The sequence below is a fragment of the Panthera pardus genome, unplaced genomic scaffold (genome assembly GCF_024362965.1).
Source record: "Panthera pardus isolate Hobbes unplaced genomic scaffold, ASM2436296v1 HiC_scaffold_12, whole genome shotgun sequence".
In the NCBI taxonomy this organism is placed as follows: Eukaryota; Metazoa; Chordata; class Mammalia; order Carnivora; family Felidae; genus Panthera; species Panthera pardus.
The window spans coordinates 106,392,121-106,418,548 of record NW_026526677.1 but is presented as its reverse complement, the minus strand read 5'-3'; the positions used below and the strand labels follow the sequence as shown (position 1 = coordinate 106,418,548).

At 41.6% G+C, this 26,428-nt stretch overlaps 1 long non-coding RNA gene across 3 annotated transcripts in view; it reads right to left on the bottom strand.

Annotated features, from left to right (window-relative positions):
* Nucleotides 1–26,428, bottom strand: part of LOC109278690 (uncharacterized) — a 32,671-nt gene that overhangs the window by 3,401 nt on the left and 2,842 nt on the right. The window contains exons 2-4 of one of the 3 annotated variants that reach the window (XR_002085796.2): nucleotides 23,156–23,224; nucleotides 22,872–23,051; nucleotides 14,751–14,965 (exon numbers count right to left, since the gene is read on the bottom strand). This is a non-coding gene — a long non-coding RNA (uncharacterized LOC109278690). Of the gene's footprint in view, nucleotides 1–14,750; nucleotides 14,966–15,678; nucleotides 17,038–22,871; nucleotides 23,052–23,155; nucleotides 23,225–26,428 lie in introns of those variants that run through there. The other 2 variants (XR_008421317.1, XR_008421318.1) reach the window with 2 other exon arrangements.

The following is a 26,428-nucleotide window of genomic DNA, read 5'->3' as shown; positions in this document are numbered from 1 at the left end:
AAAACCCGTTCTAATATTGACAAGACAATAAAGAAGAACGGTCCATGCCAAGTTATTTAACAAAGCTTGCCAAGGAAGTCACCACACTGGCTTTCCTTTTCCAATGCCTAACACAATGCCTGGTATGTAGTTGGTGTCTAACTATTCACTGAAGGAATGAATGGAGTCTCTAGCAAAGATTTATGTATATGCTTTTTAAGGTAAAAACTTGAAGAGTACCACTTGCTGCCGGGCTGGCTGACTACCATGGCAGAACCAAGAACTTCTGGATTAGTGGCTGAGACTATTGAGCCCTCCTGCCTGTGCCCCATCTGATTTTCTCCAGGGCCGGCCTATGATCCTTGGTCAATTCCTCCCTGTCAACCTTCCATTCCACTGGTGGGTGTTCCCAAACAGCTGGCTTCTGTCTTCCTTCCAACCCAGCCTTCTGTTGCCAAAGGTCCTTTGTGCCTCATACCAGCCACATCACAAAAACCTTGAACAACCACACTGACATTCTGCTGTTGGCAGTGGAATCAGAGAATACCAAGTTACAATTTGAGTCTCGGAACAACACATTAATGACAGACATCACCTGTTCTCCTTTACATGATGAGTAGGCTGATGGGCCAAAATCAGTCAGTCACGGCCAGCATGGGGCAGTGGACATAATTTTACCCACAGCTGCAGATATGAGTTACGAATAAGAATGACATTAGATCAAAGAGAATGCGGAGTGAGAGAGAAGCACATCCTCCCAGGTGATCAAAGCCAGGAGACTCTGCAACTGGTGTTAGGAGCTGGAATAGAATGCCCACAGATTGGAGAGCAAAAAAATATTGAAGGAAATTTCCAAGACAGCTGCAGCTGAAAGCTGAGCTTCTGTGTACTCTCGGGATACAAGGCAGGCTGAATGTATATAAATGTCCTAGGATGGAGCAGACACAACGAAGAATGATCATTAAAAATGCAGGTGTAAGTGTCAGGAGGTCACTGCGTCTAAGTGCGAAGTAGTAAAAGAAGAGGAGAGTCAGAGTGTGAACAGAGAGGCCAGGAACAGATTCTAAGGTCACTTCAGAAGCAAAATTAGCGGGGACAGGGTGGCATGAATCCTAGAGGTATTCACTGAGCCAGGGAGGATGGACAAGCAGAAAAAACTCAAATGGTAGAACACGGCCCATAAACACCAACAAGCGTTGTGAAAATGTGGATAGTGCAATAATTATTTTTCATGGGTTTATTAATAATTGACCATTTAGAATGCATCATCAATTATTCCTCATGACAATCCTGTAATGGTGGCATCTGTTAAAATTGCTTCCATTTTAATGGTTAAAAAAATTTTTTTTAATGTTTATTTGCTCGAAAGAGAGAGAGAAAAGGCAGAGAAAGAGGGAGGGGGAGAGGGAGAGAGAATCCCAAGCAGGCTCTATGCTGTCAGTGCAGAGCCCAATGCGGGACTCAGACTCACAAACTATGAGATCGTGACCTGAGCTGAAATCAAGAGCCAGACGCTTAACCAAATGGGTCACCCAGGTGCCTCTTAATAGTTTTGAAAGTGTGGCTCAGCCAGGTTTACACAGCAGCTTGGAGGCACAAGAAGATAGGGCTCTTGGACTCCACTCGTATTTGCAATTCAACTCACACAGTCTAAAGTCCAACTCTGATTTACACACACAGACACATACACACACACACTCTCTCCGAAATTTTAAGTGTGAGGTCTGAGACTAAAATTAAAGTGATATCTCTATTATCAGTATTTCCAGATATAGATAAGTAAATAGATTTTAAAAATGTATAAATATTGTTATGCTTTTGGACCTAGGAAGGTGACCTCACTGTGACACCTTGTCCAGAATCTCTAGTGACAAGAGCACTGACTCCTCCCTCTCCTCCTTCTTCCTTCCCACTTTTCCTAGCAGACATTTATGGAGTGCTAATGACATGCCAGCTCCCACTGGGCTCTGAAAGCCACAAAAATAAAAACACAAAAGACAGGGACAACCAGAATGTGTAGGATGGGGGAAGTCAAATTTGCATGGGGCCCCTCACAGACTTGTCTAGGATACTGAGAGAGGATCTGAGTGCTGAAGAGCCAGCATCCAGACACCAGGCTGAAGAAGGAGAGGGCCTTCCCAATCCTGGCTGGAGATGCCTGAGACTGAGGGGGGGGGGGGGCGGGGGGGGGAGGGAGGGAGACTGAAGGCACGTGCCTCCTCACGGGAGGGACACAAGGTCAGGGGCAGTGAGGAGGGATAAGAGTACAATAGAGGGTTGTGTGACACAGATGGGCAGCCACCCCCCACCCCACCTCCTCTCCAGCACACGAGGGCTGCGAACTTGAAAGAATCAAGTGACTCCCTTTGGCAGGCCAAAAGAGATGCGTCCACTTGAAGGCCATGTCATCTCAAATTGGCCGAAAGAGCTGTCCTACTTAGGACGGAAACCTCCCATTTGGGTGTGGAAAAGCGGAGCACTGGGGGGGGGGTGGGGTCACAGGGGGATATTTCCCGTGAGGTTCACAAAGTGTTGGCTAGAGAGACTGCGCAGGGAGGTGGGAAGAACGGAGTTGGACGACTGGGATTTCGGTTTTGTCTCCACCCCTTATTAGCTGAGCAAACGACAGCTGTGAGCTCTAGTTTCTTCACCTGCAAAAATCCCTGGTGACAGGGGTGCCTGGGTGGGTCGGTAAACGTTTGACTCAGCTCAGGTCATGATCGCACAGTTGGCGAGTCTGAGCCCTGCATTGGGCTCTGCGCACACAGTGTGGAGCCTGCTTGGGATTCTCTCTCCTTCTGTCAAATAAGTAAAAATAAAACTTTAAAGAAATTGTTAAAAATCTCAAGTGATAATAAGTGGTCCCATTTATTGAACTATGTGAATTTTTAATCTTTACAACAACCCTAAGAAGTAATTATTTCTACTCCCATAATATAAATGAGGAAACTGAGGCTTAGGGAGGTTGAGAACATTTTCAAAATTTACATAAAATTTACAAATCTCGTAAATGGCAGCGCTGGAATTCAAACCCATGTCTTGATTTAAAATCTGGTGATGTTAACCATTTACATCTTCTGCCTCTCTTCCATGGGTTTGTGTGAAGGACTAAATGATGTCCAGTTTTCCTGGAATGTTGGTAATTAATTTGACTACTAACTGCCTAATTGTTCTGATATTTCAATCTTAGTTTTAGAGAATAGATTTGCATCTGTGTATTTATATTTTTTTTCAAGCATAATTACTTTTTAAATTTTTTCCCTTCTTCTTTATGTTTTCTTTTGTTCAGTTTATTTTGCCACATAATTGCTTTTTAAGGAAGGGTACATCTTTTGAACATCACAAAAACAGAAAACAATTAGCATACTCTTGTCAGGGCAGTATAGAACTTTATTGACTGTAATTATCCATAAATGGCCATGGGAAGGAGCTGTGGACTGGAAGTCTGGGGAACAGGCTTTAACCCAAGGCTTGGGGGGGTCACTGTCCTGTGTTTATCTTAGGGCAGCAGTCCCTTGCAGCATGAATAGCCTACGATTCCTTGTAACTTTAGAAGAGGATGCAATCCAGAAGGCTATAATTCTAAGTGAAATTCTGTTGTTGAGTATTAATAATATGTGGAGGGGCTCTAAGCAAGTAATAGATGAGAGACCGAAACTGTGAATTAAAGAAGATAATTTCTAACTTCTTTCCACTTGTGATGTTCTATCATCCAAATGATACTACATAGTAATCTCAGGGCACTATTTCAGTATTTCAAAGGATTTACCTTTGGTCCTTTCTGATGCTCACAGGGACAATATGAAGGGGCGAGGAGAGTGGTTTTATCTGCTGTCTATGGATGAAGGAGCTACAGATGAAGTGGTGGTCAGGTCACTACATAGTTGGGGACACAGCTGAGAAAGACAGACTTTCTGCCCCCTGCTCTGTCCCCTATGCCACCGCATTCCCTGGCTCAGTAAATAAATATTAACTGTTAGAGAATGTTGTTTAATACAAACTGCATCTTATTCTAGTTGGGCAGAGGAGTAATCCTCAGTGATGAATTCCTTTTTGGAAAGTTCAAAGTATTTAGTTCATCAGTTTTTGAGCCATTTGTAGGATCGACAAGGATAGGACACATGATACTTGCAACTTTCTCCCAATTCAAAATGACAAAAGCTGGAGAGTGGATTTAACTTTCTCTTTTCAACTTAAAAAAGACAAGCAGATAATATGTGAGGCTCTTTTTTTTGTAACTTTTTATTTTTTATTTTTTACTTATTTTTAGAGAGTGAGAGAGACCATGCAAGCTGGGAAGAGGGACAGAGGAAGAGTGAGAGAATCTTAACGTGGTGCTTGACGTGGGAATCAACACAGGGCTCGATCCCATGACCCTGGGACCATGACCTGAGCTGAAATCAAAAGTCAGACGCTTAACTGACTGAGCCACCCAGGTAACCCTGTTAAGCTGTCTTTGACCTAAGACACTTTTCCTAAAACAATCATGAGCCTTTGAAGACATTTAGCAACAATGACTAAGCAAGTTCTCTTTCAAGTACATATACTTAAATACTATTGCCTCGTTTCTGGAAAAGATTCATTAATTTTTTAAAATGTTTATTTATTTATTTTGAGGGCGAACATGTGCGAGCAGGGGAGGGGCAGAGAGGGAGGGAGAGAGAGAATCCCAAGCAGGCTCCATGCTGTCAGCACAGAGCTTGACACGGGGCTCGATCTCACAAACCATGAGATCAGGACTTGAGCTGAAATCAAGAGTCGGATGCTAAACCGACTGAGCTACCCAGGTGCCCCTAGAAAAGGCTCCTTTAGCTTTTCACTCTTTAAAAAAAATTAACGTACTTACTATTGTTGAAGTAGGTGACTGTTATTTTATAGCAGTTTTACATGCATATAATAAGGAAAAATGTGTATCAGTACAGAAGAGTATAAAATGAACGCGATCTCTATACCATTCCTGCCCAGGCTGACACTCCCAACACAAGCACTGTTAACAGCTACTCCTGTCACGTCGTACTTACTATTGTAATTGAAAATAATATGCTTACAGTTGTTTCTCAATTCATCAGCTTTGGAAAGTGTCTACCGACTTCCATCTATGAAAAATAAGGAAGAATATTTATACTTTCCCCCAACTTTTCTATCTCCTAATGTGTGTTAGCTCCATTATTTGTAATTCACTTCAGTAGTTAATATTTCTCATTTTTCTGAAAACTATATTTTAAAATATTCTTTGTAGCTTTAAATAATACTCAAACTTCTACATCTGGAATTATTTATTTAGATAAGGCACTCTTGATTCCCAGTCATGTGATAGGCTCTACTTCTAAGTTTTTCTTTTATGGATAGATTTACACATATACATAAGTATATATGGATACAGATATATACACATGGAATATATACATGGTTATGGTTTACTGTATTTATATTTGGCTCTGTGATTATAAGTAAGTCTTCTGAAGATTAAAAGAGTTAATCCATATAAAGCACTCAGCACAGTGCCAGGCACATAGGTCCTCTGTAACGGCCAGCTATGATTCACAACTGAGTAGTATAGATGAACCTCCATTGAGAAGGAAATGTAATGTTATTTCACTGAACTTCTGTGGCTTAAATGAGATTCTTCTAAACTTGAATAACTAATGGAGTCTCACTCCTCCCTCCATTCCTTTCCTCCTTTCCTTGCTTCTGTCACTTCCTTTGGGTCATACTCACCACAGCTTCTTGTTGTCTTTCTTGGATTACAACTTGTTGGGTTACTCCTTGGAACTTTGGTTTTGTTTTGTATGGGAAGTAAGCTTTCTGAGCCTTGAGTGTCTAAAATTGTTTTTAAGTCCTCAAATTTGATTAACAGTTTGGCCAAGTTTAAAATTCTAAGATCGATTTTCCCCCCTCAGTAACTTGGAATACATTCTGCTAACGATGCGCCAGGGCAGGGTTTGGTCTGTTTGGTTCATCGATCTATCACAAGGACCTAGAAAAGTTTTGAGCACAGAGTATACACTCTGTGTATATATATTATATTAGGATTTTTGTTTTGTTCTTAGAATTCTACAATTTCACCAGGGTGCCTAGATGTACTTTTGTTTGCTTTCCCTGCCCTGTAATTGGTGGGTTTTGTCAATCTAAAAACTCTATTTAGTGTAAGGAAATTTATTTCACCACTTTCTTGACTATTTTTCTCCATGGTCAACCCCTATGCCTTCTAGAATCGCCTTTAGAGAAGTATTAGATTTCTTTGAGTTACCTTCCACATCTTAATTTTTTCTCATATTCTACGTCATTTCACTTCCTTTATCTTCCAGGTAACCAACTCGATCTTCCATCGTATTTATATTATTATTTAGCAATTCCATTGGACATTTTTATTTTTACTTTCCAACAACTCTTTCATGTTGTCTGACGGTTTTCTTTTCTTTTCTTTTTTTTTTTTAACATCTATTTATTTTTGTGAGACAGAGAGAGACAGAGAATGAGCAGGGGAGGAACAGAGAGAGACACACACATAGAATCTGAAGCAGGCTCCAGGCTCTGAGCTGTCAGCACAGAGCCCGACACAAGGCTCGAACCCACGAACCGTCAGATCATGACCTGAGCTGAAGTCAGTTGCTTAACCAACTGAGCCACCCAGGCGCCCCTGATGGTTACTTTTCATCACAAACTATAATTGTCTTAAAAGAATGCAGGTTATAAATTCTCCTGATATGAATTAGCATTTTTATTGCTCTTATATTTGGCTCTGTGATTATAAGTAAGCCTTCTGAAGATTAAAAGAGTTAATCCATATAAAGCACTCAGCACAATTTAAAAATTGTTTTAAATATTAATTGTATTGATTGGCTAATATAGGTGTTAATGATGTGAGTGCTCTGTGTGTGCATCACTAGGTTTTTTGTTTGTTTGTTTGTTTAATATGCTAACTGCTTAGGTTGTCTTTTTTCTTCAGCTTCAGTTATTTCTTTTTCTAAGGCTCTCCCTTTTTGTATTGTTTGTTCTCACAAGTCTGAGGCTCCCTGCTGTCCTTCTATACCAACACCTTAATTTAGTATCTGGTAGCTTGTGTGGGTTTCCTCTTCGGGGGGTTTTGCGTTAGTCTCTCTACGCTTTTTCACTGGAATAGAATGACAACAGCGGTGGTTGTAGAAGCAGGTGGAGTCTGGAGGCGGGAAGGCCTCCCTGCAGGGTTTCCTGTGGGCAAAGCGCAAACAAGGGGATCTGGGAACCCAGAGGTTTCCAGGTGGGGGTGCATCTGAAGTCTGATGATTTCCAGTCTGAGTTTATCATAGACATTCAGAATTTCTTCAGTATCTCCTCTTGGCCACAACATCCTCAGCAAGAACACTCTCTGAGCCGAGAGCTGGCTTTCTAGTGGGCAGCACGTTGGCTTTTAGCCTGAGGGCAAAAGTCCCAGCTGCCAAGCTGTGTTTACACATGTGGAGGGAAGGGGCCCAGCTGTCTCTAGGCACTGCATCTGGCTCTTTAATGAGGCCACTGGAGGTGGCCCCACAGCCCATCATCTTATTTATGACTGAGTGTGAGCTCCCTTGGGGGTGGGGAGGGCACCTTGGGAAGACACATGCTCATTTCTTGTGCCCTGGCTTACAGTTTTCTCTGCGCTTTCTCTTCAGGTCATCTGTCTGCTTTTCTCTTTCAGAAATGTCTCAGCACTTTTGGCCAGCTGATGACGCTTTTTCTCACATTCTCTCTACAAGATCTTTTTTGTTACTTTGATGGGAATATGGGAGACAGGAGAGGCAAATGCATGTGCTTAATCTACCACTGTGTGTACACACACACACACACACACAAAACAGATGTGCATTTGAAAAGATACAATAACACATCCAGTTAATCCTTTGCGGGGAAGATGAAGTCCTGTAAATTGACAGAATCAATCTCTCAATTCTTTACTTGGTTCTACTGTTTTGCCCAGTTTATGCTTATGTAGAATATTTCATACTGAACAATGTGTCAGGAATTATAAAATCTGAAAATACAAAAAAAGTTTTAAAGTGACATTTTAGAATATTTTCTAAAATTATTTGTACCTCAAATGAAGTATCTGGTCATTGTTGCTTTTCCAGTTCCCTTACCCATGGATCAAGGCTGGAGTCCCCCCACTCCACAGCAAGTACATGGGCCGCTGGCCGAGGCACTGTTTTAGGCATAATTCTGAAAGGAGCACTGTTCAGCTCTTAGATCCTCGGAGCATATCAATGTCATTTGCATTCTCCTGATTCCAATTCCTTTCCTGAGAAATTCCTTAAACAAGTGTTTAACTTACGAACAACAAAAAGTTTTTATTAAGGGGCATCTACGTGGCTCAGTTGGTTTAGAATCCAACTCTTGATTTTGGGCTCGGTGCTAAGTGTGGAGGCTGTTTAAGATATTCTCTCTCTCTCTCTCTCTCTCTCTCTCTCTCTCTCTCTCTCTCTCTCTCTTCCCTTCTAAAATAAAAGAAAAAGAAAAATGCACTAAAAACCCCCAAAACTGAACCCAAACTCTGAAATGAGCAACATGGCCAAATCTGGGCTCCACAGTGCCCTAACTCTGCCCTATGGGCAAATGACTTAAAACTTTCTAAGCCTTACTTTCTGAATTTGAAAATGACCATAATAATAGTACCTACACCTACACAGGCTGATTTTGAGAGTTAAGAGAATGTGTTAATTCCCTTAGCATGGTTCTGAACACATAGTAAGGGCGTCATTAGAGATTAGTAAACATTCACAAATAATTCACATCTACATTACAGAACAGTTCTGTAATAGACCATCAATCCCTTCTTGTGAAATTACTGATAAAATATAGGAAAATATTTATTTCCTTGTTCCATCTGCTTGGTCTTTTGGCACGTTTTTTTATTGCAGTAAAATATAAATAATATAATATAAATAATATAAATAAATAATAAATATAAATAAATAAAATAAATATAAAATTTACCATTTTTAAGTGCACAGTTCAGTGGCGTAAGTACAGTCACATCTTGCAGAACTGAATCTCTGTACCCATCAGACAACAACTCCCCATCTCCCCTAATCCTTGGAAACTACCATCTGCTTTCTGTCTCTGTGACTCTGATTGCTGTGGATATTCCATATAAAGGGAATCCCACAATATTTGTCCTTTTGTGACAGGCTTATTTCACTTAGTAAAATGTCCTCAACGTTCAGTGTAGCATGTGTGAATTTCATTCCTTTTCCATCATATGTAGAGACCACGTTTTGCTTATCTGTTTATCTGTTGATGAACACTGGTTACTCCCACTTTTAGGCTATTATGAAAAATGCTGCTATGAACGCGGTGTACGTTCTGCCCAAGTCCCTGCTTTCATTCCCTTTGGGTGTGTACCCAGAGGGGAGGTGCTGGGTCATACGGCAGCAGCTTTTTTTGTTCATTCTTCTCATTTGGTATCCCATGTCAGTTTGCACTCTTGTGTTTGAGAGATTTATGTCACACACCAGATTTGTTTTTTTCTTTGTATCCCAAGTATGCTGATGCAGCTTTTCTAATTTTTTTTTAATGTTTATTTATTTCTGAGACAGAGACAGACAGAGCACGAGCAGGGGAGGGACAGAGAGAGAGGGAGACACAGAATCAGAAGCTGGCTCCAGGCTCCAAGCTGTCAGCACAGAGCCCGATGCGGGGCTCGAACTCACAAACCTTGAGATCATGACCTGAGCTGGAGTCGATCGCCCAGCCGACTGAGCCACCCAAATGCCCCCAGATGCAGCTTTTCAAAGAGGGGAGCCAGAGTCTCTTGCTAAGCTGTACCAGGTGATGACTCACCTGGCGGGATCTGCTCACCAGTCCCAAGGGCTCCTCTGGGGATGAGGTGTCCTCTCTGTGGCGCTGTTTATTTAAGACAGGAGGAGCACCCTCTCTGCGAGCCACGAGCAACAGCTCTACAAATACTACTCGTCAACTACTCCATGAATTAGGAACTCTTACTTCTCCATGAAAATTCACTGCCATTTAACAGGGCTACAAATGGTTTCTGATTACCTGAAATGTGCCAGACATGGGCTAGGTAGGCAACAAGTGTACAGGGTGTATGAGGCTTGGCCTCCCAGTTCAATGGGGAGTTTACAGGCATTCCTCCTCCCCCTCCCCCCCCACCTGCTCAAAGCATAGTTAGAACTAACCTGCCTCATACAAGGACAGGGACAAACTTGTCAGAGACCATTTCAGTGTGCTTTGGCAATGGTGGATCTGGGTTTGGTAGGTTCTGCCGCAGGATAATTTATGGGCCTTGTCATCCAAAATCATGAATTCAAATGGGATACAATATTTTGAAAGGGATCAGCGTAAGGGAGGGGGAGGCCCTGAAGCATAAGCTTTACTAGCTTCACAGTAAGTTGACTTCTGGGCGTGGGGAGTATTAAAAAGATCCTTTACCCCTCAATCTCTCCTTCAATTAGTCCTATTATACGTTTCAAGTTTCTGTCATTATTTTCATTCCACAGTTAAAAAATTAGAGCTTTCTGACACTGAAAATATTTGGGTACCGGATAACTCTCTTCAGTTCTCCAAGGGCCCAAGGAGGCTGATGGCAAGGCATGGACAGAAGGATAAACAATGTTTTTAAAAATACCGTGCTCATTGTAGGAAATTTGGAAAGGCACAAAAAGAAAAAAAAAAATTCACCAATTTCCTGCTCTATTACCCAGACATAAATCACTGTCAACATTTTGGTGAATTATCTTCCCAGTCTGTTGTACATCCCCTCAAACTGGTAACCTGCTTTTCATTTCTATTTTCTTTTCGGATACAATACTCAGGAACGTTTCCAGGTCATACATTTTATAAATATAATAAACATTTTATGAAGTTTTTTCTTATGAAAAGGAAAAATAGGACCTCCAAACACTATTGCTAAATGATCCTCAAGGCTCGGTAGATGGACTGTACTCCCAAAATGTGGATGCTGCCACCTAAAGGAAAAATGCTAAAAGTACTGAAATGACATTTGAAGATGATGACTGAGGAGTCAGGCTGAGATACAAAGGGGACTAATTTTGTTTCGTTTTGTTTTTTTAAAGTTTCTTTCCTCTTGCCAGGTATTTTTCCCCCTCCCTTTAAGAAAGCATTTGGCAATTCGTATCAAAATAACACCAGCATTCTTCACAGAGCTAGAAAAAACAATCCTAGAATGTGATTGGAACCACAAAAGGCCACAAATAGCCAAAGCAATCTTGAAAAAGAAAACCAAAGCAGGAAGCATCACAGTCCCAGACTTCAAGCTATAGTACAAAGCTGTAATCATCAAGACAGTATGGTACTGGCACAAAAACAGACACAAAGATCCGTGGAACAGAATAGAGAACCTGGAAATGGACCCACAAACGTATGGTCAACTAAGCTTTGACAAAGCTGGAAAGAACATCCAATGGAAAAAAGGCTCTTCAGCAAATGGTGCTGGGAACACTGGACAGCAACGTGCAGAAAAATGAACCTCGACCACTTTCTTACACCATTCACAAAAATAAACTCAAAATGGATGAAAGACCTAAACGTAAGACAGGAAGCCATCAAAATCCTAAAGGAGATAACAGGCCACAATCTCTCTGACCTCGGCTGCAGCACCTTCTTGACACATCTCTGGAGGCAAGGGAAACAAAAGCAAAAATGAACTATCGGAACCTCATCAAGATAAAAAGCTTCTGCACAGTGAAGGAAATAATCAACAAAACTAAAAAGCCACTGACAGAATGGGAGAAGATATTTGCAAATGACATATCACATGTCATTTGTTAGTATCCAAAATCTATAAAAAAACTTATCAAACTCAACACCCAAAAAACAAACAATCCAGTGAAGAAATGGGCAAAAGACATGCAAAGATACTTTTCCAAAGAAGACATCCAGATGGCTAACAGATACATGAAAAGATGCTCAACATCACTCATCACCAGAGAAATACAAATAAAAACCACAATATCATTTCACACCTGTCAGAATGCCTAAAATTAAAAACTCAGGCAACAACAGATGTTGGCAAGGATGCAGAAAAAAGAGGAACCTTTTTGCACTGCTGGTGGGAATGCAAACTGGCGCAGCCACTCTGGAAAACGGTAAGGAGGGTCCTCAAAAAATCAAAAATAGGATAACCCAATGACCCAGCAATTGCACTACTAGGTATTTATCCAAGGGATACAGGTGTGCTGTTTTGAAGAGGCACATGCACCCCAGTGTTTATAGCAGCATTACTGACAACAGCCAAAGTATGGAAAGAGCCCAAATGTCCATTGACTGATGAATGGATAAAGGATGTGGTATGTATATACAATGGAGTATTATTTGGTGATCAAAAATAATGAAGTCTTGCCATTTGCAACAATGTGGACAGAACTAGAGTGTATTATGCCAGGCGAAATAAGTCAGCCAGAGAAAGACAAATATCATATGACTTCACTCATATGTGGAATTTAAGATGCAAAACAGATGAACATAGGGAAGGGAAGGAAAATGAAGATAAAAACAGAGAGGGAGACAAACCATAAGAGACTTTTAAATACAAAGAACAAACTGAGGATTGCTGGAGGGATATTGGATTGGGGGGGGATGGGCTAAATGCGCAATGGGCATTAAGGAGGGCACTTGTTGGCATGAACACTGGGTGTTGTATGTAAGTGATGAATCACTAAAATCTATTCCTGAAAAAAAATTATGTAAAAAAACCTCCAACATTTGACTAGGTAATATATTTGCTAGCATAAAATTTTAAGTAACAAAATGGTATGTAGTGAAAAGTAGGGCTCTTATCTATCCCTGCCCACCTGACTAGTTTGTCCATAGAATTGTTTCTTGTGTATCCTTCCAGAGGTTGTACATACACAGACTCAATGTTTGTGCATGTTTGCATATGTATATTTATTTTCCTCCTAAATAGTGATATTGTATATTGGACCCACTATTCTCCATCTTGATTTTGTTTGTGTGGGCTTTTTTTGTATTCACTATCTGGAGGTAGTTCGTGTTGGCATATACTGGGATGACTGTTTTTTTGTTTTTTTTTTTTTAATGCTTGCATGATACCCCATTTAACCGTGATCTATTCAACCAGTTCCAAAGACAGGTATGCAAGTTGTCTCTGTTTTTGCTATCTTTTGTTCAACGATATGGTGACCTTCTTTGTACGTGTATCAAAATACCTAGATTGAGGGGTGCCTGGATGGCTCAGTTGGTAGAACATGTGATTACTGATCTTGGGGTTGTGAGTTCCAGCCCCATGTTAGGTGAAGAGATTATTTAAAAACATATATTTACAATCCCAGAAAGGAAATTGTTGAGGCTTTTGATTTCTTATCCAACTCTAACTTTCCCCACTTCACTCCCTGCCTTTTCCCAACACAGTGATATCAAAATCTCTAGTTTAGTCAAAAGTCAGTGTTCATATAAAACTCAAATATTATTCATGCTGAACCAAGCAGTATATATACTTGTATCTTCTTCTTGCATAACTTCCCGCTTCCTGTCATTAGTAATTGCAAACCCCCATAGCCCTGGCCAAACTGCTTCCTTTTCTACAGATTATCACCCTTCTTCCCCACAAACGATCCAACAGACTTAGAAAACTCTTAGTAATAATATCCCCCTACATTCTCAACACCTGAAATAACCTGTCAGTTCTGAATTCCTCTCCTTAGATGTCTCCCTTTGGCACTTAACACAGGCCCCTGTTCTCCGGAGGTGTGATAAATACCCATCATCCTAGGATTTCCCCTCTGCCACTCTCCTGGGTACATCCTCTAGTTTTTTTTCTGGATCCCATGTTGCCTCTCTTGTTCACTCCACATTACGATGGAACTGTACCCTTTGGGAGCTTCCACCTAGATGATACATGGTTGGCAAATAATTTGAGACTTTGCATGTCTGAAAATACCCTTATTTTCCCCTTACACTTGCTAGAAGTTTGGTTGGATACAAACTTTTTCAGTGATATTTTATCTCAGAGTTTTGAGGTGTTGCTCTATCATCTTCCAGTATTTTGAACTATTGTTGAAAAGTCTGATGCCAGTCAGATTGCTGATCCTTAGCATCTTATGTGGCCTGGTTTTTCATTCTGGAAGCCCTGGTCTTCTCTTTATTCCCAGTTTACTGAAATTTTACGATGATGTGCCTTGGAGAGTGTGGTAGCCACCAGAAAGCTTGTCTTCTTTCCACGGGGCAGAGCGGACAAGGAGAAGACCGTGCCCAGCCCTGCACAGCATCTCCTACCCCCTCGCATCCAGGAAGCAACAGTTCTCTCCAACACAAGGAACGGGAACAGAACATCCACGTCAGCTTATGTGATGGTGGATCAAGGGACTGGACTGGGGTGAGGGAGGTGAGAAACAAGGATATACCTGGCTCCTGGCAACCAGTATCAGAGAAGGGAGTGGGGCAAGGGAACCAAGGCTCGTGTTCCTACTTCCACTGTCTCTAATGTCCTGCTCCTCACCCCTGTGCCTGCTTGGTGCTTGCAGACCCTGAGTCTGACCTCTCTGGGAGAAGTGTCTTCTGCCTTGATCACATCTTCCTTTCCAGGGGGTTCAGCCTGCATTGTTCCCAACTCTGATAGTCTCTCTCAATCATTCATTGATTCACTCGTTCACTCGTTCATTCTTTTCCATCTTCCAAACACTTACTGAAGTCCTTTTCTGCCATTCTCCTTATCTTTATGAGCTGTATCATTTTCTTACCTGTAGCTTATTCTAGTGGAGTTTGGATGGATCTAGAAGTATGCTAATTTCCTGGGGCTGCTATGACAAATTACCACAAACTTGGTGGCTTAAAACCAAAGAAATTTATTCTCTCACATTTCCGGAGGCCAGAAATCTGCAATCACTTTCCCTGGGCTGAAATGAAGACATCGGCAGGGCCATACTCCCGTAGAGACATAGGCTCTACGAGAAAATCTTTTCCTGGCTTCCTCCAGCTTCCTTGTCTTGTGGCCACGTCCCTCCAATCTCTGCCTCTGTGATCACATCTCTTCCCTCTGTTTCTCCAAAAAGATACTAGTTGTTACTTTTAGGGCCCCCTCAGATAATCCAGGATAATGTCCATATTTCAAGGGGCTTAACTTAATCACATCTGCAAAGTCTCTGTCCAATCAGGTAACATTCATAGGTTCTGGGGATTACAATGTGGACAGACCCTGGGAGCCATTATGTTGCCCACCACAAGGAGAGAAGATAAAGGCATATGGTCAATGTACCATGTTTCATGGGAGTCCTTTCTATGTTTTCTTCTAGTACCTTTAGATTTCCTTTTACACATTTAAATCTTTGATCCAGTTGGAATTTTTAGTAATGGAGCTTCCCCATTCTCTGAAACACTAGTTGTTAAATATCTGTATTTCCCCCATACAGAAGAAACAAAGGTGACTTCCTCTTAAGAGAAAAAAAATTAGAACACATTTTATTGTCCTGTGGTAAATACAAAACTATTTTTAAAAAGAAGTAAATAGGGGCGCCTGGGTGGCTCAGTCTGTTGGGCGGCCGACTTTGGCTCAGGTCATGATCTCATGGTCTGTGAGTTCAAGCCCCGTGTCGGGCTCTGTGCTGACAGCTCAGAGCCTGGAGCCTGTTTCAGATTCTGTGTCTCCCTCTCTCTCTCTGCCCCTCCCCCGCTCATTCTCAGTCTCTCCCTCTCTCTCTCTCAAAACAGGAATAACCTTTAAAAAATTTTTTTAAAAAAGATTTGCTTCTGGGGCACCTGGTGGCTCAGTCGGTTAAGCGTCCGACTTCAGCTCAGGTCATGATCTCGTGGTTGGTGAGTTCAAGCCCCATGTCGGGCTCTGTGCTGACAGCTCAGAGCCTGGAGCCTGTTTCAGATTCTGTGTCTCCCTCTCTCTGACCCTCCCCCGTTCATGCTCTGTCTCTCTCTGTCTCAAAAATAAATAAACGTTAACAAACATTTTTTTTTTTTTTAAAGAAGTAAATAGATTTAATCTCAAAGAAACCGCCTTTGCTCACTTTGGATTCTGGAGAGTATGCATGGAGAACAGAAAGGCCCTTCCCTAGAATCACTTCTCGTCTGATGAGAACACCCCAGCCTCGGGCAGCGGGATGGAATTGTCTAGGCACTGGCATTACGTGACAGACACGTAGCAGTGGGACAGGTGCGTGTAAGGAAGGACACCCTCACCTTCCCTCTCACCTCCCAGCCTGCAGGGAACAACACACTTTGGGGCCTGCGAACCTGTCCCTGCAGTGGGTGCGGTGAGGAGTAGAAGACCAAGCAGGCTAGGTCTGCGGTCATACTTCCCAGGGGCCGCAGGTCTGGCTGGTCCTCAACCTGAACATGAACAAGTACAAGATGTCCACATTTATACCCCATTTCTGATATGCCCTGAGGCAGTTTGCCAATGGCCTTCCTGGGGCTTCGGTGCAGGCTCTGAATAGAATTTTCTGTCGTAACCTTCTTTTCACTTAACGAAAATTTAGAGTACGCCAGGGAGATTGTTTCAGGTGAAAGCATTGCAATTTAGCTCCTTTCTGGACCTTGTGGGTTTGAGTCATGTTTTGCAGGAGCGCTAGGGGATGCAGACAGGATATTCTTTCTGAAAACTTGGGATTTCAAGCTGGGTCTTTTATTTGTATTCCCTCGTTTCTTTTAGTCTTAATTGTGACATTTCTATTATGAAAAGAGAATGGCAGAATTTGAGTCACATTTCCCTCCAAGCACTAATCTAATGTAATGTGCTGCTTCTCGATTTCACACGTGGGTCCTGTTTGCTTGGTCTTGCTCCCTTCCACTCCTGAATGCCCTGTCTCCCATTCACATACACGTTCATGTCTGGATCCTAGATCTCTCTTTACGGGCCCTCTCGATGCTTGTGTGTTCTCTTTTGCTACTTTTCAAACCTTCTAAGCGTCCCTCTTTGTCTCAGTAGGATTGTCTTACACTTGCCCGGCACCAGATCTGCCTTCTTGCAGTGACACAGTAACACGGTCTAATGTTTTGCCTTTGAGTGTGCCCAGAGAGTGACAGTCGGAAGGACGCATGAGCGGTGGACAAAGAAAGAGGAGGAGGTGTGAAGAGATCTTGGGTCTTCTCCTTTGAAATCTGAATCCAGGACCAGAAAGCATATTTAATTTTGAACTATACAGAATGGCTGGCACACGAGCAAATGTTGGGAGCAGTGACAAAACTGAGTGCCACAGCCAATTTTCTGGCATCTCCTACTTTTTCCCCTTGGCTTTCTTGTGAAAACTTTACCCTAATACACTACCACTTGCTTGTTTATGAAAGTTCTGTGAGCTGACAGCAGAGATTTTAGAATCAGAAAGACTTGGTTTTAATTCTCAGCTTTGCTATGTGACCTTGGACAAATTATACAACCTCTTTAAGCTTCAGCTTTTCCACAGTCAATGTTTATCTCATGAGAGATAGAGAAAAATGCATGTAAAAGCCTTGGTATAGTGCCCAACAATTCAAACAATCCAGAATGCCAATGCATACATTCGACAAATATTTACTGAACATTCGCTGCGCTCCGAACTCAACTGTCTGCTGGGTGCTGAGCATGCTGTGGGCAATGTGCCTTTATGGAGCTTACATTCTGGGGCGGCGGAGGGGGGAGCAGATAATTAACATATACACAAAATGCAATTACAAATGCTGATTAGCCCCTGAGTAACTAAATAGGATGTGGGGCCGGGAAGAGCAGGGAGGATCTCTCTGCTAGCAAAGCGGAGGAAGGCTTCACTGCAGCCTGAGGAAGAGAATGAGCCAAGCGGAGCCAAGAGCAGTTTAAGGCAGAGGCAATTGGATCACCGGCTCAGCGAGAGCCCCCCTCACCCCAACCCCCCCACCCGCAACCGACTGGCAACTGGTGAAAGCCCTGGGTGGGTTGGGTCGACGCCTAATGGACTCTTAGGGGCTGGAATCCACAGTGGATTCCCAGTTTTGAATCCCTCTTTGTGCAGTTTCACAATCTGCCAGACTGTTTCTTTTCTACTCTGGCTCCATCTATTGAATGAAAATGACCAGTGCTACCTAAATTTCTCCATAATGGCTTTGTTTGCAATCTTCAAATTAAGTGGAGACTGAATACACTTTCCCTTAACTTTAGACTTAATTTTCACTTTGCCAAGCTCTATGTCTGGATAGAAGGAGTTTAAAGGGATTTTGATCATTCCTTCTGAGCACATTTTCTTTCTTGCAGGAAAGTTTCAGTGTCTCATAATAGTAATTAATTACTTTGGCTACTGTGGGCTTACAGAAGCCAGAGCCTTCCATTTGTTTTGTTTAAATGAAAAACCACCGTCTAAAGTGGAGTCACTCTGGGGCGCCTGGATGGCTCAATTGGTAGAGCATGTGACTCTTGATCTCAGGGTCATGAGTTCAAGCCCCACACTGGGTGTAGAGATTACTTAAAAATAAAATCTTAAAAAAAACAGAGTCACTTATGCCAAGAGTTCCATGCGAATAAGCCAAGACTTATTTTGCCTAACCTGCCTGCACTTTCAACCCCCAGGCGTGTAGCTTGGGACTGGTCAACGTGAATTTCCTGGTTAGTACTAGGAAATTTACTGATAGACCCTCCTGCTCTCCTTAGGAGGGCGACCTTGCCTGAAACAATGCCTTCTTTGGTAATAATTTCCTCTTTTTTGCTCCCTTTCTGATTTAAAAACCTTTCCTTTTCTGCAGCTCAAAGGAGCGCCTTTCAATTTGCTACATGGGCTGCTGCCCCTTTCATGAATAGTTTGATAAAGCCAATTTTATCTTTCAACCTACTAAGTTGAATTTTTGTTGTTTAAGGATTTTCACTGGTCCTCAACTAACTATTTTCAGTTTGCAAAAGTCACTTTTCTGGAAGACCTTCCACTGATAACTGTTACCACTATGAGAGTCCCAGGGGCTGACCTGGTCTAACACAAGGCTTATGCAGCTTTCCAGTCCTTTTGGCCTCTTTATCCTAGAGAAACCTGGCCCACCAGGTTGTCCACATATTTCGATCACTTGGAATTGCTTTTCTGATTGTTTCACTTCATTTCTACTCTCAAGCTCAGGGGTAGTTTCAGTTCATTAACTCTTTAATGTTTATTAAATGCTTACTATGGGGCAAAACATTTATTTATTTTTATTTTATTTTTTTAAAAGACACAGCTGCTCTTAATTTTTTCTAATTTTTTTTTTTTGAGAGAGAGAGAGAGAGAGAGAGAGAGAGAGAGAGAGAGAGAGAGAGAGACTGAGTCAGAGAGAGAGGGAGACACAGAATTCGAAGCAGGCTCCAGCACAGAGCATGATGCGGGGCTCGAACTCATGAACCTCATGTTATGACCTGAGTTAAGTCGGACGCTTAACCGACTGAGCCACCCAGGTGCCCCAACACTGATTTATCTAACTAAGAGGATTTACTATACTCTTATCGGGAGTACATTAAAGTTGTTACCCTCCTGAAGAGTGTATGCCAGGAGGTGGGGGAAGGGTGGATATGGAGAGAGACAATAAATAAGTATAAAGTGTGTGAGACGGCTGACAAATGCTGCACAACATAGGAAGCATGGAAGAGGAGACAGAGAATAGGGGGTAGGCAGCTGCTATTTTACGATTTGCAAAGGCCTCACTAAAAAAAATGACATTTGAAAAGACATGTAAAGAAAGTGAGGGAGTGAGGCACGTAGCTTTCTGGGGGGAAAAGCATTTCAGGCAGAGGGAACGGCAGAGAAAAGATGCTGAGGCACAGGGCCCGTGCAGCCAGCGTAGTAACGGGGTATGACTAATGAACAGAGACATATAGACACAATATAGTCACAAATACAGACACAAACATGGAGATTGTTTATTAGGAGTCCTGGGAATCTCATCCTGATTTCTCCACAAATAAGCTGAGTGATGGTGGCAAGTCACTTAACATGTGGGGCCTACGTTTTCTCAATGTATACAAAGGTTTCAGTATCATTTAGGTCTTTTTGTGTAGACAGTTATGCTGTTTTGCCATTTTATGCTCTCCTGGATCCAGCTTTCTCTCATATGCTGACTCTAAGTTTTTTTCTCACAGGAGACTGTGCTGTGTTTTCCTTTCTTGTTCTTGTTCTGGCTTCTCAATGCCTTGAGTTCCCGTACAAGATTATCAAAAAGTATAACATGCTCAAAAAAAAAACCACAAAACCCCAAAACGTATAAACCGTGGAAAGAGGAATATTGTTTCTTTCCAAAGCTTTGCTTACTTTGTTTTGTTTTGAATAGGTAATGCATCTGCACTGTCCAAAAGTTAAAGCCCTATCACGACGTACACACTGGGGAGCCTCGCTCCCTGCCCTGCACCTGTCTACCCTACCCTACTGTTCTATTTCTTTTTCATTTATCCTTTCAGGGCTTACTACACAAGTTCAAGCCATATGATTATAAATACTTATTTTCTCCTCTTTCTTACACCAAGGATGATACATTATATTCACTTCAATTTTTCACTTAATAATAGATCTTATAAGTCACCATGTGTCAGTACACAAAGAACCTCATTTACTTTATTTTTCAGCTGCGCATTATTCCATTGCAGGGTAGTACCAGAGTTCATTTAACCTCCAGATGAAGGACACTTTGAGGGCATTTAAAAGTTTTTTGTTTTTTTTTTAATGTTTATTTATTTTTGAGAGGAGACAGAGCACGAGTAGGGAGCAGCAGAGAGAGAGGGAGACACAGAACCCAAATCAGACTCCAGAATCTGAGCTGTCAGCATGAGCCTGACAGGGGGCTCAAACCCACAAACTATGAGATCATGACCTGAGTTGAATCGGATGCTCAACGGGCCGAGCCACCCAGGCGCCCCTGAAGCACATTATCAATATTTTGCTAATACAGACAGTGATGCAAATAAATAACACTAGACACATATCAGTTCATATTATACAGCTGTACACACAGGGCTGGCAGCGTGGAGCCTGCTTGGGAGTCTTTGTCTCCCTCTCCCTCTGCTCCTCCCCTGCTTATGCCTGCTCTCTCTCTCTCTCTCAAAATAAATAAACATTAAAAAAAAAAAAGAATCAAAAAGAGTTGGGAAGTTGAAACGCTGGTCAAAATTAAGGTAAGTTTTGATAAAACTGGATTCTTCAAAGCAGACCTCAAATCTGAGGCTATGCAACAGAATAGTATTCAGAAACTCCTGTAAGTAACAACTAACATTAGAACAGAAAAACATTTTTTGTAACCCAAAGCTTGGTGTCAACTAAGTCCAAGGAGATGTGGCAAGTGCTCTCTAGTTACTCATTCTTAATCCAAAGAAACCAACTGCCACCCTCCTGGAGACTGGTCTTAAGCTATCGCACAACACCATTAACTCGAGTTTTTTTTTACTGTTGTTTTTCATGCTGGTCTGGCCTGGGTAGGAACCAAGGGCAGCTCATGCCAAAATGTGCCATTCTGACATCCAGATTATCTCAAGCCTTCTTCCCAAAAAGACTCAGGAAGAAACTGTGACCTTCCCTCTTACTGCCTCAAAGAATTTAGACACAGGACCTGCTCCAGGAGGAGAGTCAGCACCAGATACCTACATCACACTAGGAAGTAGGTATAGTAGATGGGGAGAAGCCCAGCAAGGCCTCCTTGATCAAAATCCCACTGTTTCTGAAGAGTGCAGAAAAACATGTTCACCAAATAGTTAGTCTTTTTCATCTTCCTGTGAATTGCTTTCGTTACCTTTGAAGTTCTAGACCCCCTACCCTCTTTAGGATGACATATACACCTCATTTTGACTGTCTTTTGAAATCTTATGTCTTTGTGGATTTTGATAATGATAGCGCGAATCAAGAGCTATTAATGTATGCTACCGCAGTATGGTCCTGAAAGCAAAATATGCCAACACTGAAATATCAGAATTCTAAAAACATCTCCAGGGGGTAGTTAACATAAACATAAATCCGTTTAGAAAGCTTCAATTTACCTTGTGAAGTACTTAAATTTTAGAACAAAGTAACTAATCCTTATTTTTATTTTCAACTACAAGGTGTTCTCTGTAAAAAATTGTTAAGATTTACTGATACTTTATCACTCAGTACACTGTCAATTTTTATCAGTGTTCCCTCTGTACTTAATTGGAAATTTAGATTATTCAACTAAGTACAGGTTACTACACCTGTCAAATTTACTAGAGTCTTACTGAATGTTTGATGCATTAATTTCCAAAAGTATGCTAACAATCTCCCAATGTGATTGCATATTTGCCCATTTTCCCATGAAATTGTTTTATATATAATATATAACATACATATATGCTATGTTCTTAGATACTTGTAAGTTTAGAGTTGCTAGATATTCCAAATTAACTTAATGCTTAACATTTTTTTAGTGACCCTGTTTATCCTTTAAAATGCATTTTTTTCCTGGCCCATTTAACTGGATTTAAATAAAGTCCCCTTAATTGGACAGCAATACACCAAGGTACTTACCTTGTATTTTTCTATCCTTTTATACCTTTTACAATTTTGATATACCTCATCTAAATGTGGTAGAGTCAGAATTTTTGCATTTTAAATGGGGCGCCTCGGTGGCTCAGTCGGTTAAGCGTCCGACTTCAGCTCAGGCCAAGATCTTGCAGTTTGTGAGTTCGAGCCCCGCACTGGGCTCCGTGCTGACAGCTCAGAGCCTAGAGTCTACTTCCGATTCTGTGGCTTCCTCTCTCTCTGCCCCTTCCCCACTCGTGTTCTGTCTCTTTTTCTCTCAAAAATAAACAAACATTAAAAAAAATTTTTAGAAAACAAAGTCTGCCTTTTCATTGGTATATTTAATCCATTTACTTTTGATATATTGGGACTTATTTTCAAGATTTCACTTTATTCTTTTAAAATATGTGCTTTTAAATGTTTTTTTCCCTTCTTTTATTCTTTTGGAGCTTAAATTATATATTTGTCAAGACAGAGGCTAAGCTGTGGTAACAAAGTCTTTAAAATACATACCTTAAGTAGCATAAATGTTAACTTGTTCCTCATGGAACACTGCAGCCGTGGGCTGGGGACACTGCCAGGTGGCTCTGCTACGTGATGTCATACAGGCTCTGACAGTCTGTCATCTTCAATCTTTACCTTCCACTTTTGCATCTCCCGTGACCACCCTGGTTGTTGCCATTTTCTAGGAAACTGGGAAAGGAAAATTGAAAGAAAAACAAATAGCTTCCTTTAAAAAGGGTTATCTGGTTGCACTTGCGTGGCTTTGGCAAGAGCTGTTACAGGGACATGCTCACCTGCAAAAGAAGCTGGGAAATGTGGTCTCTAGCTGGAAAGCCATGTGCTCCGCTAAAGTTCAAGATACTCTGTTACCAAAAAGAAGAAAGGGAGAGGATCTTCTCAATAACGCTTTCACCCTGATTACTAATTTCCTGTTTTATATGATATATCGGCTCAGTCATGGAATTCTCTTTTGCTTTTATTTTTATCTTCTCACGAGATCATAGTTGTTATTACTGTTTTACAATCAGTTTTTATTTAGATTTACCCATATGGTTGCTAATATTTTGCTGTATCATTTCTTTTTGCCTCTTACCCCTTCCTTTTGGGTTCAATTTCACTATTCTTGAAGAACATTATATTGGCTATCTATCACTGCCTAACAAATGGTTCCGAAGCATAATGAACTGAAACAACGTTTATTATCTGTTTCTCGACGTAGTGTGGCATCACTGGGCCCGCTGCTTCAGGGTCTCTCCTGGGCCACAGTCATGGGTCAGCTGGAGATGTGGTCGTCCCCCCAGGCTCGACTAAGGAAGTCTCTGCTTCCCAGCTCACTGAGATGGTTGTCGACAGGATTTGTTACTCGCGAGTGGATAACTGGACTAACGTCTCAGTTCCTTGCTGGCTGTTCTTGGTTCTTTGCGATTCGAGCCTCTCCGACCTGGCAGATTCTTCATCACAGAATGTAAGCCAGGAGGGCAACAGAGGAAGAAAGCCAGCAAGACAGAGTTCGCAGTCTTTTATAACGTAATGCAGAAGTGACACCCCATCGCCCTTTTTCTGTTTTCAATTTTTAGGAACAAATCACTAGGTCCAGCCCACCCTCAGGAGGAGGAGATTACACTTAGGTGTGAATGCAGCAGGCGGGGATCACTGGGAGCCATGTCAGAAGCTGCCTACTGTAGACACAGTCTTTGTAAGTTCTTTCAGTGAATCTGAGAGCAACAGGTCTATTACTTTTTGTTGGTTTAAAAATGACTTCATTTCAGTCTCATTTTCCTTCCTTCTGCAACTCCAAATAGCAGTATGTTAGACCATGTGATATTGTTCATAGGCCAATGATGCTATGTTCTTACATTTTTCTAGACTTTTTTCACTGTGGATGTCACTCTGGAAACTTTCTATTGCTGTGTTTACAGGTTCACTGACCTTTGCTTCTGCAATGTTACTAACTTCTAACCTTTGAATATTTAGACATTTAAGACACTTCCAAATGGCTCACCATCAGAGGATAAACAGAGTGGAAATCTGATAATATTTAAACTGAACAATACAGGGGCACCTGGATGACTCAGTTGGTTAAGTGTCTGACTCTTGATTTCGGCTCAGGTCATGATCTCACAGTTTGTGGGCTCAAGCCCTGCATCGCTCTGGGCTCTCTGCTGATGGCACAGAGCCTGCTTGGGATTCTGTCTCCCTCTCTCTCTCTCTGCCCCTCCCCTGCTTGCTCTCTGTCTCTCTCAAAAATAAAGAGACATTAAAAATTAACTGAACAATACAGAAAATACCACATTTCAAACTCGTGACACAGCTAAACACACTACTTAGAGGAAATTTAAGTACTTTGAGAAATTAAATACCTATTTTAAAAACGAGACTGAAAACTAATGAACTAAGTATCTACATCAAGAAGTTAGAAAAAGAACAAAGTAATAAATCTCAAGAACCCAGAAAGAAAGAAAGAAATTATAAAGGTAAATGAGTAAGATTAGAAAACAAAGATAAAGCACAGAAGATCACTGTGCAAAGCTGTTACCTGAAAAGACCAATAAAACAAACTTTTGCCAAGGTTATTCAAAGAAAAAAGAAAGGAGATCCAGAAAATAATATGAGAAATATGAAATGCGATATTAGTTATAGATCTAGCAGAGATTTTTTTTAAAAAAGATAAGTAAATACTGGGAAAAAACTTATGCCAATAGATTTGGAAAATTTAGGTGAAATGTACTATTTGTTAGAAAATTATAACTTTTCAGAGTAGCTTTTGAATAAAGAGAGAACGTGAATAAAGCTGCAACTGTAGCAGATAAACTATCAAGCATTTATCCTGCCTTTTCCATACCGGTTCTCTTTGGGGAGATCTGAACAGAAGTTGAGGACAAGTCTGACTTTTTTTCTTTTAAATATTTACTTATTTTGAGCGAGAGAGAGAAAGAGAGAAAGAGAGAGAGGGAGAGAGAGAGGGAGGGAGAGAGAGAGAGAGAGAGAGAGAGAGAGAGAAAGAGAGAGAGAGAGGGAGAGAGAGGGAGGGAGGGAGGGGGAGAGAGAGAGAGAGAGAGAGAGAGAATCCCAAGCAGGCTCCGCACTATCAGTGCAGAGTCCGACACAGGGCTCAATCCCATGACTGTGAGATCGTGACCTGAGCTGAAATCAAGAGTCGGACGCTTAACTGACTGAGCCCCCCAGACACCCCAAGTCTGCCTTTATAGAAGTAGTCCAGATGATCAACGAAGAAGGAATGATAAAATTAGAACACCCGCATTTTGCAACCCCAAGCAAATTGTTCATCAGGGGCGACTAACACGACAAAAAAAGACGACGAGCTGTTAACATCTGGGGGGCATATTAAAAAGTTTAAAAGAACACAAAAAGTAATCTTAACAAGAACTGGGACCTCAAACTGCAAGTTACTTGACCCAAGCTCTCATTTGCATATAACGAGTTAAGTGTAAGCTGTGGCAGAAGGGTTTACGGTGTGCACGGTTCCCAACAGTTGCCTGGGTCAAAGTGCGGTTCCCCCAAGGCCTGAAAGGAGTGCCGGAGGCCGGCTAGAAGTGAGCCAGCAGCAGGCGGCCAACACACCCTGCGGAGGACAAAGACACGATGCAGGACTGATGGGCAGGGGAGGGCAGAGCTTGAGGGCTATTGTGCGTCCGGCTGAACGGTTTGTTTTATTCTATCAATAAATGATGATGAAATGTCATTCAAGGATTTTTCCATCATGTATTTTAATAGGATCAGCCTACTGGCAGTATGGAGGATGTCTCAGAGCAATTCTGATAAGACCACAGGCAGGAAGACCAATTAAGACAAAACCATTAATTTAGGGGCGCCTGGCTGGCTCAGTCGGAAGAGTGTGTGACTCTTGACCTCACGGTTGTGAGTTTGAGCTCCATGTTGAATGCAGAGATTACTTAAATAAACTTAAAAAAAAAAAAAAAGAGACAGAGACGGCAACTTCCTTAAATATCAATTATACCTTAAAATTTAGGAAACACACCAATATTAGCCATATTAATAAATCACCTGGGTGGGGGGGGCACCTGGGAGGCTCAGTAGGTTAAGTG